The following is a 19,411-nucleotide window of genomic DNA, read 5'->3' as shown; positions in this document are numbered from 1 at the left end:
TAATTAAGGATCCAACGCCTAAGAGCCCTTGCAGAAAACCTGGACTTGTCCCTGGATTATAAGGCTCAGCTTTGTAAGTGATAAGGAAGGTCACTTCCCAGTAGACTACGAATCTTAAGAAATTGGAGGGATATTTAAGGGTATTAGGTGAAATCTGGTAGTCTCCTGGGCTTGTATTTCTAGCCTGAAGCAAGCAATTAACAGTAGCTTTTAAATGTCCTACCTGAGATTCCCTACAAAAAGTTACAGTCAAGTTAATGTCGTAACCTTAATAGTTGTATGATAGTGTATAGGCTCTAGATTTGCAAGAGCAAACTCAAGGCCTATGTAGTTAACCCTCTTGTTGCACCTATGAAAATAATCGGCCATACCTTATAATGAGACCAGTTGTTATGGGATTACTATTACCACATCACTCTAAAAATCTTACCAAAACCACTACTTCTAAACAGTTCAGTTCAGTCACTCAGTCGTGTCTGACTCTTTGTGATCCCATGGACTGCAGCACGCTAGGCCTCCCTATCCATCACCAACTCCCAGAGTTTATTCAAATTCATGCCCATTGAGTTGGTGGTGCCATCCAACCATCTCATCCTCCGTCAACCCCTTCTCCTCCCACCTTCAATCTTTCCCAGCATCAGGGTCTTTTCCAGTGAGTCACCTCGTTGCATCAGGTGGCCAAAGTATTGGAGTTTCAACTTCAGCATCAGTCTTTCCAATGAATATTCAGGACTGATTGCCTTTAAGATGGACTGGTTGGATCTCCTTGCAGTCCAAGAGATTCTCAAGATCTTTTCCAACACCACAGTTCAAAAGCATCAATTCTTCAGCGCTCAGCTTTCTTTATAGTCCAACTCTCACATCCATACTTGAGTTCCGGGAAAACCACAGCCTTGACTAGACATACCTTTGTTGGCAAAGTAATGTCTCTGCCCTTCTAAGCAATTTAAATACAAATACCATATCCCAATATATTTAGTAACATGCAATTATCTGTAACAAATAAGGATATACAAATTTAAATGAAATTATTCTAAGAATACAATGAAAAAATTCCAAAGTCCAGCAGCAATCGTTTAAAATGGTATAACCTTTTCTAAGGAGAATTTTTTGGATATGTGAAAAGAGCTTTAAAATATGAATAAATAGCATTCATTCACATAATCACTCCCAAAAATCTACCAAAAAGGATCAAAACTAGTGAGGGAAATGCCATCATTAAAGAAGCCAGGGAAAATATCAATATTATAAGAAGATTTTTATTTTATATATGTATGTCCCCAGCGTGCAAGGTGCAGATTTTAGGAAGCAGTAAGTGAGAATATTCTGAAATGTTCTAACTTATAACTTGCAGAATTAAATTTTAGGGATTATAAGAGAAGTGGGAATCACAGAGCTTGGGACTCACGTCTGCATAGCAGAAAAACATCATGGGCTACACTTTGGCCTCAATTGTTTTGATTGTCCTCGACCAGTCATTAGGGTTGAAAAAAAGTCAGCTTTTTGCAGGTGATGAACAAGTTTGACTAGGCAGACATAAGTAGGCACTGACTGAGTCACCATAAAAAACTCATAATCCACAGTAATAGATTGGTCATTCCTCTCTTGCTGCCACGGCCCCTCCCGTGGCCTCATCCCCAGGTAGGCTGGTCTGAAGCAGTAGAACTGCTAAAATCAAAGGTTGACCCACAAACACAGGATCACAGAAACACCCACAACACAGATCTCAACAGAGTAAGAGAAAAAGTTCTAAGGAAAATATACCTGAATTATGTTTTCTGTTGCTTAGGTCACCTTGTTGCTTACTCCAAATGTCAAAGACCATCAATATTTAAATCTGCAGCACAAAATGGAAAACAAAAACACAACCAGACAAACTTAGAACACTAAGATAAATGGAAAAGGTCATGAAGAATTATGAAGCTGCTCATGCATTTAAGTAAAATTAAACTTACTGAAATTTTTAAGTCTTAATAAAATAGAAATAAGTGAATACTTGCTTAATGTGATTTCCAACCATACATTTAACAAGCCAAAAGCCACCAAAAAGAGCCAAAGCTTGTGAGCGAAATGCCATCATTAAAGAAGCCAATACACAATGATACAGTATTCAAAGCATTTCCAAAGTTGGGAAAATATAAGGCTACTAAATGTTAATACTGCTTTGTAGGTACTGACCTAGTTTATTCTTAACACAGAAAAATAAAGTTACAAATAATAGAATCAAGGCAGCAGAATTATCTTTATTTGAATAATACAATTATATATGCAGAAACTCTGATACAATCAACTAAAAAATTATTAGAAACAATAAGAGAGTTTGGGAGAAAATTGAACAGTCTTTCAGGGAAAAAATAAATCTGGGAATCCACACTTTACTTCTTTCACTTCAGTTCAGTTCAGTTCAGTCACTCAGTCGTGTCTGACTCTTTGCGACCCCATGAACCGTAGCACGCCAGGCCTCCCTGTCCATCACTAACTCCCGGAGTTTACTCAAACTCATGTCCATTGAGTCAATGATGCCATCTAACCATCTCATCTTCTTTCATCTGCTTCTCCTCCGGCCTTCAATCTTTCCCAACATCACGGTCTTTTCAAATGAGTCAGCTCTTTGTATCAGGTGGCCAAAATATTGGAGTTTCAGCTTCAACATCAGTCCTTCCAATGAACACCCAGGACTGATTTCCTTTAGGATAGACTGGTTGGATGTCCTTGCAGTCCAAGGGACTCTCAAGAGTCTTCTCCAACACCACAGTTCGAAAGCATCAATTATTCTACGCTCAGCTTTCCTTATAGTCCAACTCTCACATCCATACATGACTATTGGAAAAACCATAGCCTTGACCAGACGGACCTTTGTTGACAAAGTAATGTCTCTACTTTTTAATATGCTGTCTAGGTTGGTCAAAACTTTCCTTCCGAGGAGTAGGTGTCTTTTAATTTCATGGCTGCAGTCACCATCTGCAGTGATTTTGGAGCCCCCAAAAAATAAAGTCAGCCACTGTTTCCACTGTTTCCCCATCTATTTGCCATGAAGTGATGGAACCGGATACCATGATCTTAGCTTTCTGAATGTTGAGCTTTAAGCCAACTTTTTCACTCTCCTCTTTCACTTTCATCAAGAGATTCTTTAGTTCTTCTTCACTTTCTGTCATAAGGGTGGTGTCATCTGCATATCTGAGATTATTGATATTTCTCCCGGCAATCTTGATTCCAGCTTGTGCTTCATCCAGCCCAGTGTTTCTCATGACGTACTCTGCATATTAGTTAAATACGCAGGGTCACAATATATAGCCTTGACGTACTCCTTTTCCTATTTGGAACCAGTCTGTTGTTCCATGTCCAGTTCTAACTGTTGCTTCCTGACCTGCATACAGGTTTCTCAAGAGGCAGGTCAGGTGGTCTGGTATTCCCATCTCTTTCAGAATTTTCCACAGTTTATTATGATCCATATAGTCAAAGGTTTTGGCATAGTCAATAAAGCAGGAATAGATGTTTTTCTGGAACTCTCTTGCTTTTTCGATGATCCAGCGAATGTTGGCAATTTGATCTCTGGTTCCTCTGCCTTTTCTAAAACCAGCTTGAACATCTGGAAGTTCATGGTTCATGTTTTGCTGAAGCCTGGCTTGGAGAATTTTGAGTTCTTTCACTTAGAGTTCATCGATAGTAAAATTTAAGTGTAAAGCAAGATAAACCTTGAAATCATAAACAAAAAGAATAAAACATTCATCTTAAAGTACTGATATTTCTTTCTGTATTGAAAACAACATAAACATAACAAAAGGAGAAGTAAGGGGAAAAGAAAACAAAGAGGAGGATAAAAAAAAGATAACCTAGCAGTGGTGCGCTAGAGCTTACTCATAAAAGACATTTGTTAAATTTTCAGGAATTTTGCAACCCAGGTATTAAACACAGTCATTATTAAAAATTAAATTATATAAACTTACCATTCAGTAAATAATATTAAAAATAATGTAATAAACACATGAAATTTATCACTCCCTAATTACTCCCATAGTTTACTACATTTTATTACGGCCTACACTGTTGAGGTTACTTAAATCTATTGTATTACTTTGGTGCAAATACTATATAATGGTTATATGACTGCACATCTCAAATATGTTCAGTGGTATTAAGCATCTGGATTGAAAGAGACCATGTTTGGAGCATTTATAACAAAGTACACACACCATCTATCAGGGCTCCCTCTATCAGAAACACAAACCAGTTGTTAATATTTACCAGAATACCACTGTACATGTCTAAAATACTCATATGCTTCAACAAAGCAATTCAACCTTCAGGAACGAATCCTAAGGAAATAAATTAGAATATGCATAAAAACTTAGGAATGTTTGTTTCAAAACTCTGAGAATATTTTTTTAGTAAAAGATATATTTTTAATTTTAAGAAAAGTCATGTTGTACTTCTGAAATTAACATGATGTAATATTTCCATTGTACTTCAATTTCTTAAAAAGTTACAAAATGAACAAAATTAATATAAAGAAAAAAGGAAAATCAAAGGGAAAAAAATATAAACTGCAAGAAGGAATGATGGTCAAATTATAAGACAGCATTTACAATTGACTTGTACCTTAAACAAGCAAACAGTGCAAATATCATGTGAAAATTTATTTTTTAAAGGTCAAGTTAGGGACTTCCCAAATGGTCCAGTGACTAAGAATCTGCCTTGCAATTCATGTGGCAAAGGTTTATCCCTGGTTGGGGAACTAAGATCCCACATGCCTCGGAGCAACTAAGCCCACGTGCTGCAAATACTGAACCTGTGCACTATTAAGCCCATGCACGACAGACAACTAGAGAAAGTCTGGGTGCCACAATGAAGACCCAACATGACACAACAAAGATCATGTATGCCACAACTACGGGCTGACACAGCCAAATAAATAAACGTCAAGTTATATTCTCAAGTAATCTTAACTTAGGCATCTAATAAGTAACAGAATCATTTACCAGGATGACAACCTTAACTGATCGATGAAAATTTATTGTTGTATGTTCAGTACTAATTAATATTTAAGAAAGCATACTTCCAAAAGAGGTAGAAACAGAACAATGGAAAAAAAAAAACCTGACAATGTATTAAAATGCTGACCTTTATTTAGTTTAGTATTCCTTATAACAGATATTTTGAGGAAACGTAGGATAGATAATAAGTACTGATGGGAAGCTGGGCCTTAACATGGGCATTAAAAGACAGTTTTACTAGGAAAAAGGAATGGGGAATAATTATATGTCAAATATAAAATACAGAACAAACTAGTGGTTACCAGTGGTGGGGGGCAGGTGGAAAGGAGGCAAGATAGGGATATGGATAAAGAGATATAAACTATTATGCATAAAATAAACAAAACCAAGGATATACTGTACAGCACAGAAAAATGCAGCCTTTATTTGATAATAACTTTAGATGGAATATCATTTATACAAATATTGAATCAGTATGTTGTACACCTGAAACTAATATTGTAAATAAACCACACTTCAATACAAAAAAAGTCTTAAACCTAAGGAAAAAGAAGAAACTTGAAAGAATAACCATTCTAGACTTCAGACAATACTACAAAGCTACAGTAATGAACACAGTGATAATAGCACAAAAACAGACATATGTATCAATGACCAGAATAGGGAACCCAGAAATAAACCCACACACTTACAGTCAATTAATCTAAGACAAAGGAAGCAAGAACATGCAATGGAAGAAACAGTTTCTTCAGCACATGGTATTGGGAACGTTAGACCACCATAATACACGTAAATCACTGAACTTAGAACACACCCTCACACCATACACAGAAATCAACTCAAAATGATTTAAAGATGTAAATATAAGACAAGACACTATAAAATTCATAGAATATAGGCAAAACATCTTCTGATATCAACTGTAGCAATTTCTTCTTAAGCAATAAAAATAAAAGTGAAAACAAACAAATGGAACCTAACCAAACTTAAAAGCTTTTGCTCAACAAAGGAAATTCTAAAGAAAATAGAAAGACAACCTATATACTAGGAAAAATATTCACAAACCATGCGACGGACAAGGGCTTCATTTCCAAAATACACAAACAGCTACATAACTCAACATCAAAAACAAATAACCTAATCAAAATATGGGCAGAAGACCTAAATAGACATTTCTCCAGAAGACATACAAATGGCCAAGAGGCTTATGAAAAGATGTTCAATGTCACTATAAAAGAAATCATTTCACACAGGTCAGAATGTGTGTGCATGTGTGTATGTGTTAGTCACTCAGCCATATCTGACTCTTTGCGACCCCACTGACCGATTTTCCAAGCAAGAATACTGGACAAGGTTGCCATTTCCTTCTCAAGGGGATTTTCCTGACCCAGGGACGAACCTGGGTCTTCCACACTGCAGGCAGACTCTATACCGTCTGACCCACCAGGGAAGCCCATACTGGTCAGAATGGCCATTATCAAAAACTCTACAAATGATAAAGGCTGCAGATGGTATAGAGAAAAGAGAGGGCTCCTAAACTGTTGGTAGGAATGAAAATTGGTATAGTCACTGTGGAAAACAGTCTGTAGAAAAACTAAAAATAGAGTTACCATATGATCCAGCAACCCTACTCCTGGGGTAAATACATTCCAGGTATGTCCTGTAGTGAAAACTCTTAATTCAAAAAGATACATTCACCCCAATGTTCACAACACCACTATTTGCAACAGTGAAGACATGGAAGCAACCCAAGTACTCATAAACAGATGACTGGTTTAAGATGTGGTATGAATATACAATGGAATATTACTTGGCAATACAAAAGAATAAGATATTGCCATTTGTAGCAATAAGGATGGACTCAGAGAATATGATATTAAGTGAAGTTAGACAAAAACAAATATTACATAGTATCACTTATATGTGGAATATGAAAAATACTACAAATGAATCTATATGTAAAACAGAAACAGGTTCACAGACTTAGAAAACAAACTATAGTTAGCAAAGGGGAGGGGGAGAGGGATAAATGAGAAGTATGCAACTAACAGATACAAACTACTATACAAAAAATAGGTAAGCACCGAAGATTGATTATATATCACAGGGAACTATATTCAACATCTTATAATAACCTATAATAAAAAATAATCCAAACATATATATATGTACTGAATCACTTTATTGTACATCTGAAACTAACAAAATACTACAAATCAACTATACTTCAATTTAAAAACTCTGCTTTTCTTCAATTTAAAGAGTTATACTTTCATTGATAAAATATTAGTCCTCCAAAATTTACTTTTTAAAATAATTAAATAAGATAAAAATAAGAGAACTGACTATAAAAACTATGTCAAGATGCACAATTTCAGCTTAAAATGGAAATAAAATGTTTTCAAAAATCTAAGAAATTGACAATTTAATATTTCACATTTCTATAAATTAAAACAATATTATAAAGCCAAATTAAGCAAATAAATACAATAAAAACATAGTATCATTAATACTTTGAAGAGTTTATAAATAGTTTATAATAAACACACTGAGAAATCAGTGCAATAACAGGTAAATGTCAAACACAAATTACAAAAGAGAAACACAACGGGTTAAGACACTGAAAAATGGTCACTCTTATTAGTCACAGAAACGCTGATTAAAGAAAGTACAATTTTGGGAACTCCCCAGTAGTCCACTGGTTAGGACTCTTGCTTTCACTGCCAAGGACTCAGGTTCAATCCCTGGCTGGGAAACTGAGATCTTGCAAACTATGCAGCTTGGCCAAAAAAATAAAATATAAAATAAGGTACAGTCTTTTGCAAAAGCTAAAAATAATTAATATGCCAAATCCAATGAAAGTGTGGCAAATATGAAAAGTTATGTATTGCTACTGAAATATAAATTCATACAATCCTTGCAAAAACCAAATTTACACTACATATATTAAGAGCCTTTAAATATTGCTAGCACTTGATCCAACAATTGCATTTCTGGGAACTCAGGCTATGAAATAATGTCAAACAACAACAAATAAAAGCATTATGAATAAAAAATGCTCACTGAACCATTATTTGAAAAGGTAGGAAGGAAGGAATCTATTTGCACAGCCATGTATTCCATGTATTCCACCATCTGCACTCAACTGGGGCACGAGAAAAGAATCAGATAATCTTGCGGGGAGGTAGAAGGTTGGGACGATTTCAGAAAAGTAACTCTTCTGAAAGATATAAGAAAATAAGAAGATACTATCAAGCAAAAAGAGAGAAAATTTAAAAAGAGAGAGAGAAAATAACAATTGGATACAGGGAACATCATGCAAAACCTGGAATCATCAAAGTCTACAGTCAGGGATCCATAACATATAGTATGTCTCTAACATGTCTAGAACATGCTACCTCCTATCTCCCAATTGTTTTCAGACAGTGATGTTTGGCAGTGGTATAAACACATACGAGGCTATAAAAATAAATGCAAATGGAAAATATTAGGCTAAGTGAACTTGATTATTCATTTATATATAATGTGATATATCAGGAGGGAAGTAGAGGGGTTTTAAAAAACAGATGAGAGTTTATCTTAAGCTAGACTCATCATGAGATTCTATGATATATTAGAAAGAATATCTAACCATTCCAAGTGTTAAGCCACAGCCAATTTCTCTAGTTTTCACTTCATCATCTTAAAAGGAGGAAGTAAGTGTTCAACTACATCAAATTACTACGGTCATACAAAATAAATTCAAATGTAAGGTAATACCATCTCCTATCTCCCCCAACTAGCTCAACACCATTCCTTTATATTATGTGAAAGTGTTAGTCACTCAGTTGTGACTGACTCTTTGCAACCCCATGGACTGTAGGCCTGCCAGGCTCCTCTGTCCATGGAATTCTCCAGGCAAGAATACTGGAGTGGGTTACTATTCCCTTTTCCACGGATCTTCCTGACCCAGGGATCAAACCCTGGTCTCCTGCATTGCAGGCAGATTCTTTACCGTCTAAGCCACTGGGGAAGCCCCATATCAATCCTTCTGCCCATTCACATTGCTATTAGTCTAGTCGTTACCACCTAACACTGGAATTTCTGTAATAAATTACCATTCTTTCTAATAGCCTCTTCTTTCCATGAATTTAACAGACTTCTTCCAAATCTTCCTAAAACAACTTTTTAATGTCACGCCTCTGCTTGAAAATTTATTAGCTAGCCCAATCCTTTCTTCTTACTTAATCTCCCATTATTTTCAAACAAATTTTACTTGGGCAGGTGTTTCCCTCTATCCTCTTTATGTGTTCAGGCTGCTGTTCTAAGCTAAAATAGCTACTACTTCCTTCAGAGTCCAACTGAAGTTTCACTGTCTCCTTGAACTGATTTGTGTTTTAATTCTGTTAGGTAGTTAGAACAGGAAAGGAAAAAGGAGTCCAAAACAGCTCCACAGACCGGAGTGAGAACTTCAACTGAAACAAATACACCTACTTCTTGGCCACCCCAATTTGCACAGGGCAGGCTCAAGGTGTGGAAAAGACAAATGTATAAAAGAAGGAAGCCAAGACAGATTGAAGCCTCTCCTTTGGGGTCGGCCTGCCCTCAGGTCTTGAGGGTGTACTATCCTTTGTCTGCCAAATAAAACTCTGAGCTATAACCGAGCTGTAACATTGGTCCGCCATTTCAAATCTTTGCTGTGGCGAGACAGAAGCGAGGAAATTACACACTCCCCAAACAATTCCAAACCAATTTTTTTTAACATCTTGGTGACAGGAACACTTAAGCATATAAACTATCTCAAACCATGCAACCTTCCTATACAGTACAAACTCATCTTATTGGTGGATTGGGGAGTATGGTAGGTTCTATTCAGTACAATGTATTAAAATAAAATAAAAATATCATCATAAATCAACTATACTCCAATATTACTAAAATTTTAAATATATATGTATACACACACACATACACACACACACACACATATAAAATTGACATGGACAACACTGGAGACAGATTACTGTCCCTCCTAAGTCCAACACAGCCAGTTTTACCATCAACATTAAAGTATATGTCATTTGAGTAGTTGAGCACCAGATACCCATAGCAAGCCCACATTCAGAAGCTATGATATACAGAAAATATATATATATTAAGAATCACATTGAGTGTGAGACACCACACTGTAAAGTCACTCAGGAACAGAGAGCACCTGACATGCATCCCGCTGGGAGCATGAGTTCACTGAGTTAATGACGGCTACTGAAGCTGTTTTTCCCGTCCTACTCCCAACTGTTTCCCTGACAAAAGTAATTTCTAATATAATAATCACAAAAAACTTTATGTACATCCTTTCCAAGTACATTCTTTCCTTGAGCATGTTATGGACCATGCATTTTATTTCTGGTCACCTTGAATTATTTCTAGTTATTAAAAAATAGAAGCTGACCCAATTCTTGTTCTCAAGTTAATGACCAATTTATTTAACTATCACTGCTGCCTAATACAGAACTATCAGTGCATCACAAGAGTACTAAACATGAGAAATTAATCAGTGATTGTTTCTACAGGTAGCTATATATATATATATATTGCTCACTTGTTAAGTGCTAAGATTACAAATACAGAAGCAAACATTCATTTTTACTCAGGCACACATGCTTAATTTAGTTGTATCTCTGAACTTCACCTGCAACATATCAAAAGCTCCCTACTAAGAATAAAATATTTGCAACAAATTGCCAAAAATGACCTATTTCACAAAACATATTTCATACTAAAATGAAAAAGGTGAAATTCAAGGTACTATGTCATGGAACACTTTATTCAAAATAAAAACAGGGAAATTCTGGTCACATTCCTAATCCTTACTTTCCTCCCCCCAGCACACCTTGTTCCTACTATCTCATTTCACACTTCATACAAAAGCATTTACATACTCTTTAAACCAGTTCTCCTCTTTTATGAATTTTGGCAAGTACATTTCTTTCTGGAGAAAGAAGTGGAAAGAGGTTTTACCTAACTGGCCAAAGTTATTACATGTTCTCTTCCTGGACCAACTATCTTACTGTTTACACAGCCCTTCCCTAACCCTTCAACTTCCCACTTCAAATCCCCAAGGTATGATCATAGATAAATTATTTTCTCAACAAGCTACTAAAAATATCAGTAACAACATACAAGAATTTAATGGTAAGATACTCAGCCCAGAATGAAGAAATTCTTGATACTTTCCAAGGGGACTCAATTACGTAATAATGCTACACTCCTCCGCACCCCCATTTAAAAGCCTTCTTTAAAACTCTGCTCTTCTGTTGTTGTTGTTGCCTATCCCAAACATTTCCTTTAGCTCTAGTACTCCTTCTGTTTTTGGCCACACAGTGCTGCATGAAGGATCTTAGTTCCCTGACCAGGGATCAAACCTGCAACCCTAGCAGTGGAAGTGGGGAGTCTTAATCATTAGACTACCAGGGAAGTCCCCTGCAGTATTTTTTTAAAACAGATTTGATCCACAGTCTCTGTTACTTTGTCTTGCAGTATGCTACACTAACAATCCATAAAAGGAGAAATATATTACCTATGACCAACAGGCTACTTCCTCATTTTTTCAGATGCTCAAGACAGGCTTAGCGCCTTCCTACATCACTGTAATGGTTTTTTGTTAATAATGACCCTTTTCCCAAGGAAGTCCAGAAGTTATGTTTCAACAATCATGTCATCATGGAACAAGCATGACTTCTTTCTAAACTCCAATACTAGATAGCCTTTTATTTCCACTCATTTCCACATTTAATTTACTCAAAACTCACCATCATCAAGATAAGAAATGACTACATAGAAATTTTTAAGTTTTCTTCTAACATGTCCCTTCAGGAAAATGTTCATCACAGTACTACAAATAAGGAAAATGAAATGAATGTAATTATCTTAGGACAACAACAATGAAGTTAGGAAAAGTCTAATCACAGAAAATGAAGACTTTCTTTTACATTTGAGTATGAATTTTTTAATTTTTCCTTTTCATATTGTCTACTCTTTGTGGAATTCTCTATTATAAGTGAAATTCAGTACTGATGTAATTTAAAGTAAGGGCTTATGTTTTGTTACTTTTTGTCCTTATGGATATTCCCATTATTGACAGTGCAGCCAGTCTGTCTGGCTGTCCTCATTTATCCAAAGGAACTAAAAGAAGTAAAGATGTTTTCTGAGTCAGAGGCATCAAATCCCCTTGGAAAGCTAGTTCCTCACCACCAAATATAAAAAAGGGAAACAGCAGTGATGTCCTCTCTTTGCTCAATGTTCTTAGTAGTTACGACCATGCAGTAGGTTTCAAGAAAAAACATTTATAAGAGCATAAGAAAAGAATGAGGAGAAGAAAGCGGTTCTGGTTAATCTTACATTAAACACAATATTTGAATAACTCTGACCAGAAAGGGCAGTTTTGTCAGTTTTAACCTTGCTTCCACAAACAACAATCCTATCACTGAAATGGACGATTTGAAACTGATTAACCCACCTTCTCCCGAGAAAGCCAAGCAGTCAATTTTGAAAGCAATGGAAAAGCAGGACCCCATAACATTCTCTTTTCCTTCAAGCATGACCCCCCAACAATATTGCACAACTACTCCACACGCCCAATAGACCTAGTTTGAGTTAATTTGTTCCACAGGAGGCTCATGCTGTCCTGTTTTAGTTGGACACTTTCTTCCAGATCTCTGAATATTCAGTCTATTCATCTTCTTGGTCTAATTCAAAGCTGTCTAAACCAAATAACCTTTTCTAATGATTCCAGACAAAAGTCATCTCTATCCTACTATGAGCTTTCACAAACTTTATTCCATGGCTCACCAAGAGTATGCTTGAAGGCAGCATATAGTACAAACTTGATGAATGAAGGTAGCTGTCCTCCTTTTCCCAAATTATTAGTAGTAGAGGAATAAAAGTGCATCAAATACCTGTGATTCTCCTGTAGTTGCAGGTACTGAGTCAATTCAGTTTTCAAGTAATGTCTAAATTTTCTACTGTTTTGTTGAGTTTCTAATATTTGTAAAAATGGATCCATTACCTTACCTTTCTTTTTATCCAAATATAATTACCTGTTATATAATGAGAATCAGAAAAGGGAGACAAAATCCTAAACCTTCATTTTGGTGAAAATCTAAGGACTTTGCTCTATCTGGTCTACCAAGAAGTGAAGAAGGAAGGGAAACTAAACTCATTTGAAATTTACTTCCTTTTACACTAACTCAGCTTACTCTTTGTTAAGCTGTGAAAGAGCAGGGAAATAACTGAAAGGCCAATAGTCAAAAGGCAGAGAGAAAAAAAAAGGGGGGGATAGAATAATTCACAAAATGATCACTGTAAACTCAAATAATGGCAAATTAACCATATAAAGTCATTATCCTACAAAATGCAAAACTGAAACTTAACGCATCGTCCTTTAATAACCTTTCAATTTATTATTTAGAAAAAAGTGCAGCCTGCTATCAGCTAGATTAAATTTGGCCATATATTCTGTTATATTACCAACATATCCAGCCATTTGTGAAGGCAAGAAAGAGTAAAATGCACTCTTAGGATTGGTACTCAACCTTGAAGTGCTGAAAGCTACTTTATCATCTAGTGTGGGGACAATTCACATGCAAGCACATGTGAATCTAACACTATGTTGTGTGGGAAGCTCAATACAATCACCACCATTGTAAATCACTCAGGTATCCACTTATTTTAACATACACAAATCAAGGCAAAGCTCCCTGTGATTCCTACCAGGATATCTGAAATCACATTTAACATTTTCTCCTCCTACAGTTCTCTTTGAAAGCTTGAGATCCAGTGGTTTTCTCCTCTCTTTTCAGTCACTACTAGGCAGCACAATATGTAGGAAACTATTAAAGCTGGACTAGCTTACATATGTCATTTCAATACTGTAATAGTACAGCTGTGCTTTATATTCCAAAAGTGACCTAAAGGCAGAAGAGACTCCTAAATTTTTTTATAGTTAGCATTATTCTAATCCAATTATAATGTCTTGTTGATTTTCTTTTCTATCTTGCCTCATATCACTCAAAACTAAAAGTACTATCATTTTTCTACATATAAGATGAAACTGTTTTACAAGTTAATTAATCACAACTTATTGTTTGTCTTGTTTCTTAAAACTATACCTAACTAGTAAAATATGATTAATGATATTTTCATATCAAAGATAATTTGATTATTCATCTATGGACAAAATCATAAAACATACTTTCCAAAACATACAATGTCTGTATAAGCTACATTTGTTTGTTTGGGGTCAAAATGAGACATATTATGGGTAATATACATTATTGACCCTTTACATTTAGTTCCTTCAAAGCGTCTTTATTTTATTCAGCATTTAGCTTAAATTAAATATTTAAAATTGAAGCTGTTCTATGTTGCAAACACAGCTAAAACGAAGAGCTTCTGTAGCAGCAGTGACCAGATTTTAAATGCAGGTAGATCAATAAAAAAAAAATATCCACCAAGTACAGGCTCCATGTGTGAGTGGAATGGTTTATAATAGCTTGCAAATGACTATGTGCTTGCTGTAACCAGCTGTTCTTAAATTATGAATATGCAACCAATTCATGTTAAAGCCAAATCCCAGCACTATTTCTACAGAGAAATCCCAGTAGTTTTGCTTGTTCTACATGTTAGCTCTGTTAAGGATACAAATAGCAGTAAGCTTCCGAACAAATAGGACCAAACTATTGGCATTTCATGCACTGGGTCCATTATCACAGCAGGGGATGTCAATCATTGGTACATTCCTATAACAGCTCAGGCAATATGACAATGATCTAGTAGGAAAAAAAAATCAAAATCTCTGCAGCATACTCAAAGTCCTTCTGACAACCTAATGCTTTCTGACTTCAGCCAATCAGATTGTCAGACCTGACCTACAAGAAGACTTGCATCAAGCCTGAAACATTTAAAAACATCAATCATAAAAACAAAGACAGGACATTGAATTATACAGTATTAACCTCCAGGGTTTGCATACAAAGACCTTAGATTTATTTATGTCCCAGTGAGTTAAGAGCTTCAGGACACCGTTCTTTACACCAAACTGACTGCCAATTTGATGAACCTCTCTGCCCTCAGCAGGAGTGCACCGTCTTTGATTAATGAGTGCATGCTTGTGGAAAAGTGTTAAGAGGAGAAAACAGAGGAAAAACACACAATTATGTCTACACATCACTAAAGTACAATAATCATCTGTAAACAAAATGCTTCTTTTTCCTTACATACACAAGCATGCACACATGTATACACATAAAGTCAGTAAAGGTTCTGATCTATGTATTAGCTCCATTACTATTATCTCTAACATTTAATTTTCATTTGAAAGGCATTACAAAACCAAAGTACAAGCCAAATGTCATAAGTTATAAATATAACTTTTTAAAGCATTAATTTTATTTTTTAAAAATTAAAAACACCATCTTACAGAGTAAATTTTTAAATATGTAGGATAAAAACAGTAGTTTCATCTCATGCTCATAAGAGCCATTCATTTTAAAAAGTTCAGTGTTTAACTTAAAAATATCAGGTCTCTTAAATATTTTACATCTCAGACTATATTATGATGCCACAAATCCTATCACATTTAAAACAGATTTAAAAGTCATGTAAATTCACTTTTGTTTAAGCTCCATATGTAATTGCAAATTAATCAAATATATTTATTGCTCATTATTCAAAGTTAATAGAGTCAACAAATAAACTTACATGTGTAAGTTTAAACATTTTATGACTCTTCTGTTTAGAGTTGCTTTCCTTTGTGGAAAAATTCCTACTTAAATTTGGGATGCTTATTTGCACTACAATTAAAACTATATCATCTCTAAAAATGAGCTAAGCACTGATATTCCTTTTAAAAAGTTTACATTTAATATACAGCTCAATTTACCATTTAGTTTGTATGAATATATGACATGATACAAATATTTTATGAGTAAACCTATTTCTTAAAATTTGAATCACAGGCTAAGGTAATAGAATAATTTTAAGAAACTGCATGATGATTATATCAAAAGGTTATGTAAAAGTAACTATCACCACCTAAGCATATATTTTACCTTTAGTCTCAGTAATGTATGATCTATTTAAAAGAAAAGTATTTTCATAAACTTATGATTTCAGGAAATCATATTTCAGGAATCACTCAGCAGTGTGTTATAAGTGTTTAAATTTGTTTATATTGTCTAAGAAGTCCTTTTAATGGGATTTAACTAAGCAAATTATCTATTCTAATCATCAATTTCACATTTTAAGAATTTCTTTTAAAGGTAAACTATTTTAAGTATGTTATAAATGTCATGCTCTGAAAACCTATTAGTCCAAAGATTTTAAAATTAAAAATCAATAAATATTGGAACTAGAAAGTATCTTTTAACATAGTGATAAGTTACATTTTTATCCTTACACTCATCATCCTTAAGAGTTTTACACAAATTTTTTTAATGTGTTTTCTGCTGTTGAGGTTATCACTCTTATTCTCCCCCTCTCCAATCTCCTCTCCCACTGAAGGAAAAAACAAAGCAAGTAATTAGAAAAAGCTGAAAATGCCTTGGCACCGATGGGATGATCTGACACCATTTTAGTACCACAGTGTGACAGTTGAAACTACCAGCAAAAGTTACTAGCAAAACAAAAATATAATTTCAAATTTTAAAATCTTAAATGACTGCTAGTCAATTACTGAATGTTATTTTACCTCCTCATAAAGAAAATTAAACCCTATATTGCCCTTTTTGTCAATACCTATTCTCTCTTCTGATTATCTTCTATAACAAAAGTTTAAAGAAATGTTCAATCGAACAAGTCAACATTTATGAAAGCACAATATTTTTAAAGTCTCATGATATAGAATCAAAAATTTCTTAACCTCACAAGGTAATTAATCCCTCAGAATATCAAGTTTATTCAAAATCATTAAGACTTGATAAAATTATTTCCTACAGGGATCAAAATCACCATATCACTTTGTGCTAAATCCTATCTTCCTTTGATAGTTCTAGCCAGGGCTAGTTCAAAAACTCACAAACTACAGCTCAAAATCTTTCTTTGATAAATCTTTAAACTGAAAAGTAATCAAGTTTTATCACATACTTTGACTAATTCAAGGGATAAGACAAAAAACTAAACTTTTGTGCAACTGTAATATCCTACATCTTGTATAGTAACACAAAAGTAGCAACAAAGACATTAACAATTGCAGTTCAAGCTGGGAGTGACTGTTCTGTTTCAATTCAATGACACCACTAATGGCTTCTTAGCAGTTCCATGAAATCAACCAGCTGTCAAGTTGATGCATCAGAAGGAACAGCTATGCGCTCCCATAAGAAAAAGCAACACATCAGGATGTTTGGCAAAACATCTGCCCCTTTACACTGCAGCTCTATAGTAAACACGCAAACAAAGAGATGGGGAGAAGTGCAGCAGCATTAAAATTCCAAGGTTCCATTACAGTCTCACATGCATTTTAAATAAATGGCTTACAAAAATAAAAACAAATTTCTGCCAAGTTGAATAAGTTATTTTAAATCTTTTGAAAATGCAAAATATTACTCAGATTCTTCTAGAAAGACAAAACTACATATAAGTTGTTCCATTTTAAAAACTGAGAGTAAACTATAGTTACCAAGTAAAATCTTATTATTATTTTACTACAAAACTCAGAAAGTATTACTAACATACGCCCTTCTTTCATTTAATGTGTTTAGTAACTTGCGCTAACAGTATTCTAATAAATGCATTTTCAAGACTGGAGAGTCTAAAAATACTGTTCAAGAGTGTTTGAAACGGTAAATGCTGCTACAGTTCAGCCCTAGTATAACATATAACAGCAAATATACTATCCCCTGTATTTCAAAATATGTATCTACTCCTATTTCTGTCCAAACCATTATATGAATTCAACAACATTAAGTTCTTACAAATAATTTCCTATTTTAAAGCATATAGTTTTATTTTCTTTAAAAAGAGAAAGAGAAAAACTCATCATCACAGGCTTTAAATACTTTTACATTCAACCATTCATTTCAAACATCTATAAAATCTGCTTTTTCCTATCTGAAACTTACAAGAGCCTCAATGTGTGGAAGTTATTGATTATGCAGCACAGTGACAATATGTACAGTGTTTACAATAGGTGTGAGACATCAAACGTACTTAACTCCCATTTTCTTAAACTGCTTATCCACTGTGCTTGCCATTTATAATCTGCCAAATCTTCTAGTCCTTTGTTGCATGTATAATTTAGAACCATCTGTTCTATGTGCTTTTAACTATTTAAACATTTTTCACCTACCTACGATTCACATAAATGTCAGACATTCAATTCAGTCAGGCTTTCTGTATTGCGTTTTACATAAAGCAAATCTCTAAATAAATAGCATAACAGATCACATCAAATAAGACTGCTACAGAGATAGAAACATACCACATACAACCTAAGTTTTTATGTGTTAGACAAATCTTTCAATGTACTTGGAATTGTTTCTATTAGCTTTTTTTTGAGTTAATGGTAGTCAATGTTTTTCCCCAACCCAGAAGACAAAGAGAATGCAAATTAAATACAGACAGTTTCATGTCCTTGTTAGAAGAGAAGTAAATATGCTGACTGAAAATGACTACAGGAGACAGAATTCCTCTTTCCCATTCAATTTGCATTGCCTCTTATTTATATACCAGTCAGTATATCATTAAGTTTGATCATGTGACCAACCGAACTTCAGTGAGGGGAAAAACTATTTTAGACAAGCAAATTAAAACACCACAAGTTTTTATTGTTTATCTTTTCATAATGGCTGACAAAAGAGCATATAGCTTGAGATTATAAAATATATTTTTAAATCAATGTTGCCTTTTAAACACTGTATTTTCGCCAATCATTTTACTTAATATCTGCTACTATATTTTTAAAGTATCCAGTATCTCCAGCTTTTTTTGAAAGCTGTATCTTCAAAATGCAAAGAAATATGTAAAAAAACAGAACAGTTAATTACAAGAAGAGATCTAGGTCATCTAAAATAAGTATACATAAATAGTAACGAAGCTGATTAAAGAAAAACCTACAGGATTGGAGTAAATAAAAAAGGAAACATGCAAATATTCAAATCCTTTAAAATATAAAAAATATATACACAAAGGCCTCGTAAATATCAAAGGCCACTGTTTCCACCAGTTTTTCGCACATAGTTTTCCACCTGTTAACAAAACATAAAATGTGCAGACACCGAGGGCTCATTTTCAGAGCAGGACACAAAAATAAGCAGAACAGCTTATCGTTAACCTGTAAGTTACATGGTCCTTCACATGGTCGCTTAAAACAGGGAAAAAATTAAGCGAAAAATTTACTCCTGGTAAAATTTCTTCATAAAGTTTACATGACGTCACTGGGC

At 34.5% G+C, this 19,411-nt stretch overlaps 1 protein-coding gene across 16 annotated transcripts in view; it reads right to left on the bottom strand.

The window, feature by feature from the left end:
• Window positions 1-19,411, bottom strand: part of BAZ2B (bromodomain adjacent to zinc finger domain 2B) — a 400,154-nt gene that overhangs the window by 292,839 nt on the left and 87,904 nt on the right. Inside the window, exon 2 of one of the 16 annotated variants that reach the window (XM_043894804.1) lies at window positions 1,765-1,837. The exons of the other annotated variants lie outside the window; for them this stretch is intronic. The gene's annotated coding sequence lies outside the window, so the exon portion shown is untranslated. The remainder of the gene's footprint in view (window positions 1-1,764; window positions 1,838-19,411) is intronic. 16 annotated transcript variants of the gene reach the window in all.

This window comes from Cervus elaphus, chromosome 33, assembly GCF_910594005.1.
Source record: "Cervus elaphus chromosome 33, mCerEla1.1, whole genome shotgun sequence".
Lineage (NCBI taxonomy): Eukaryota > Metazoa > Chordata > Mammalia > Artiodactyla > Cervidae > Cervus > Cervus elaphus.
This window is presented reverse-complemented; position numbering and strand designations above follow the sequence as displayed.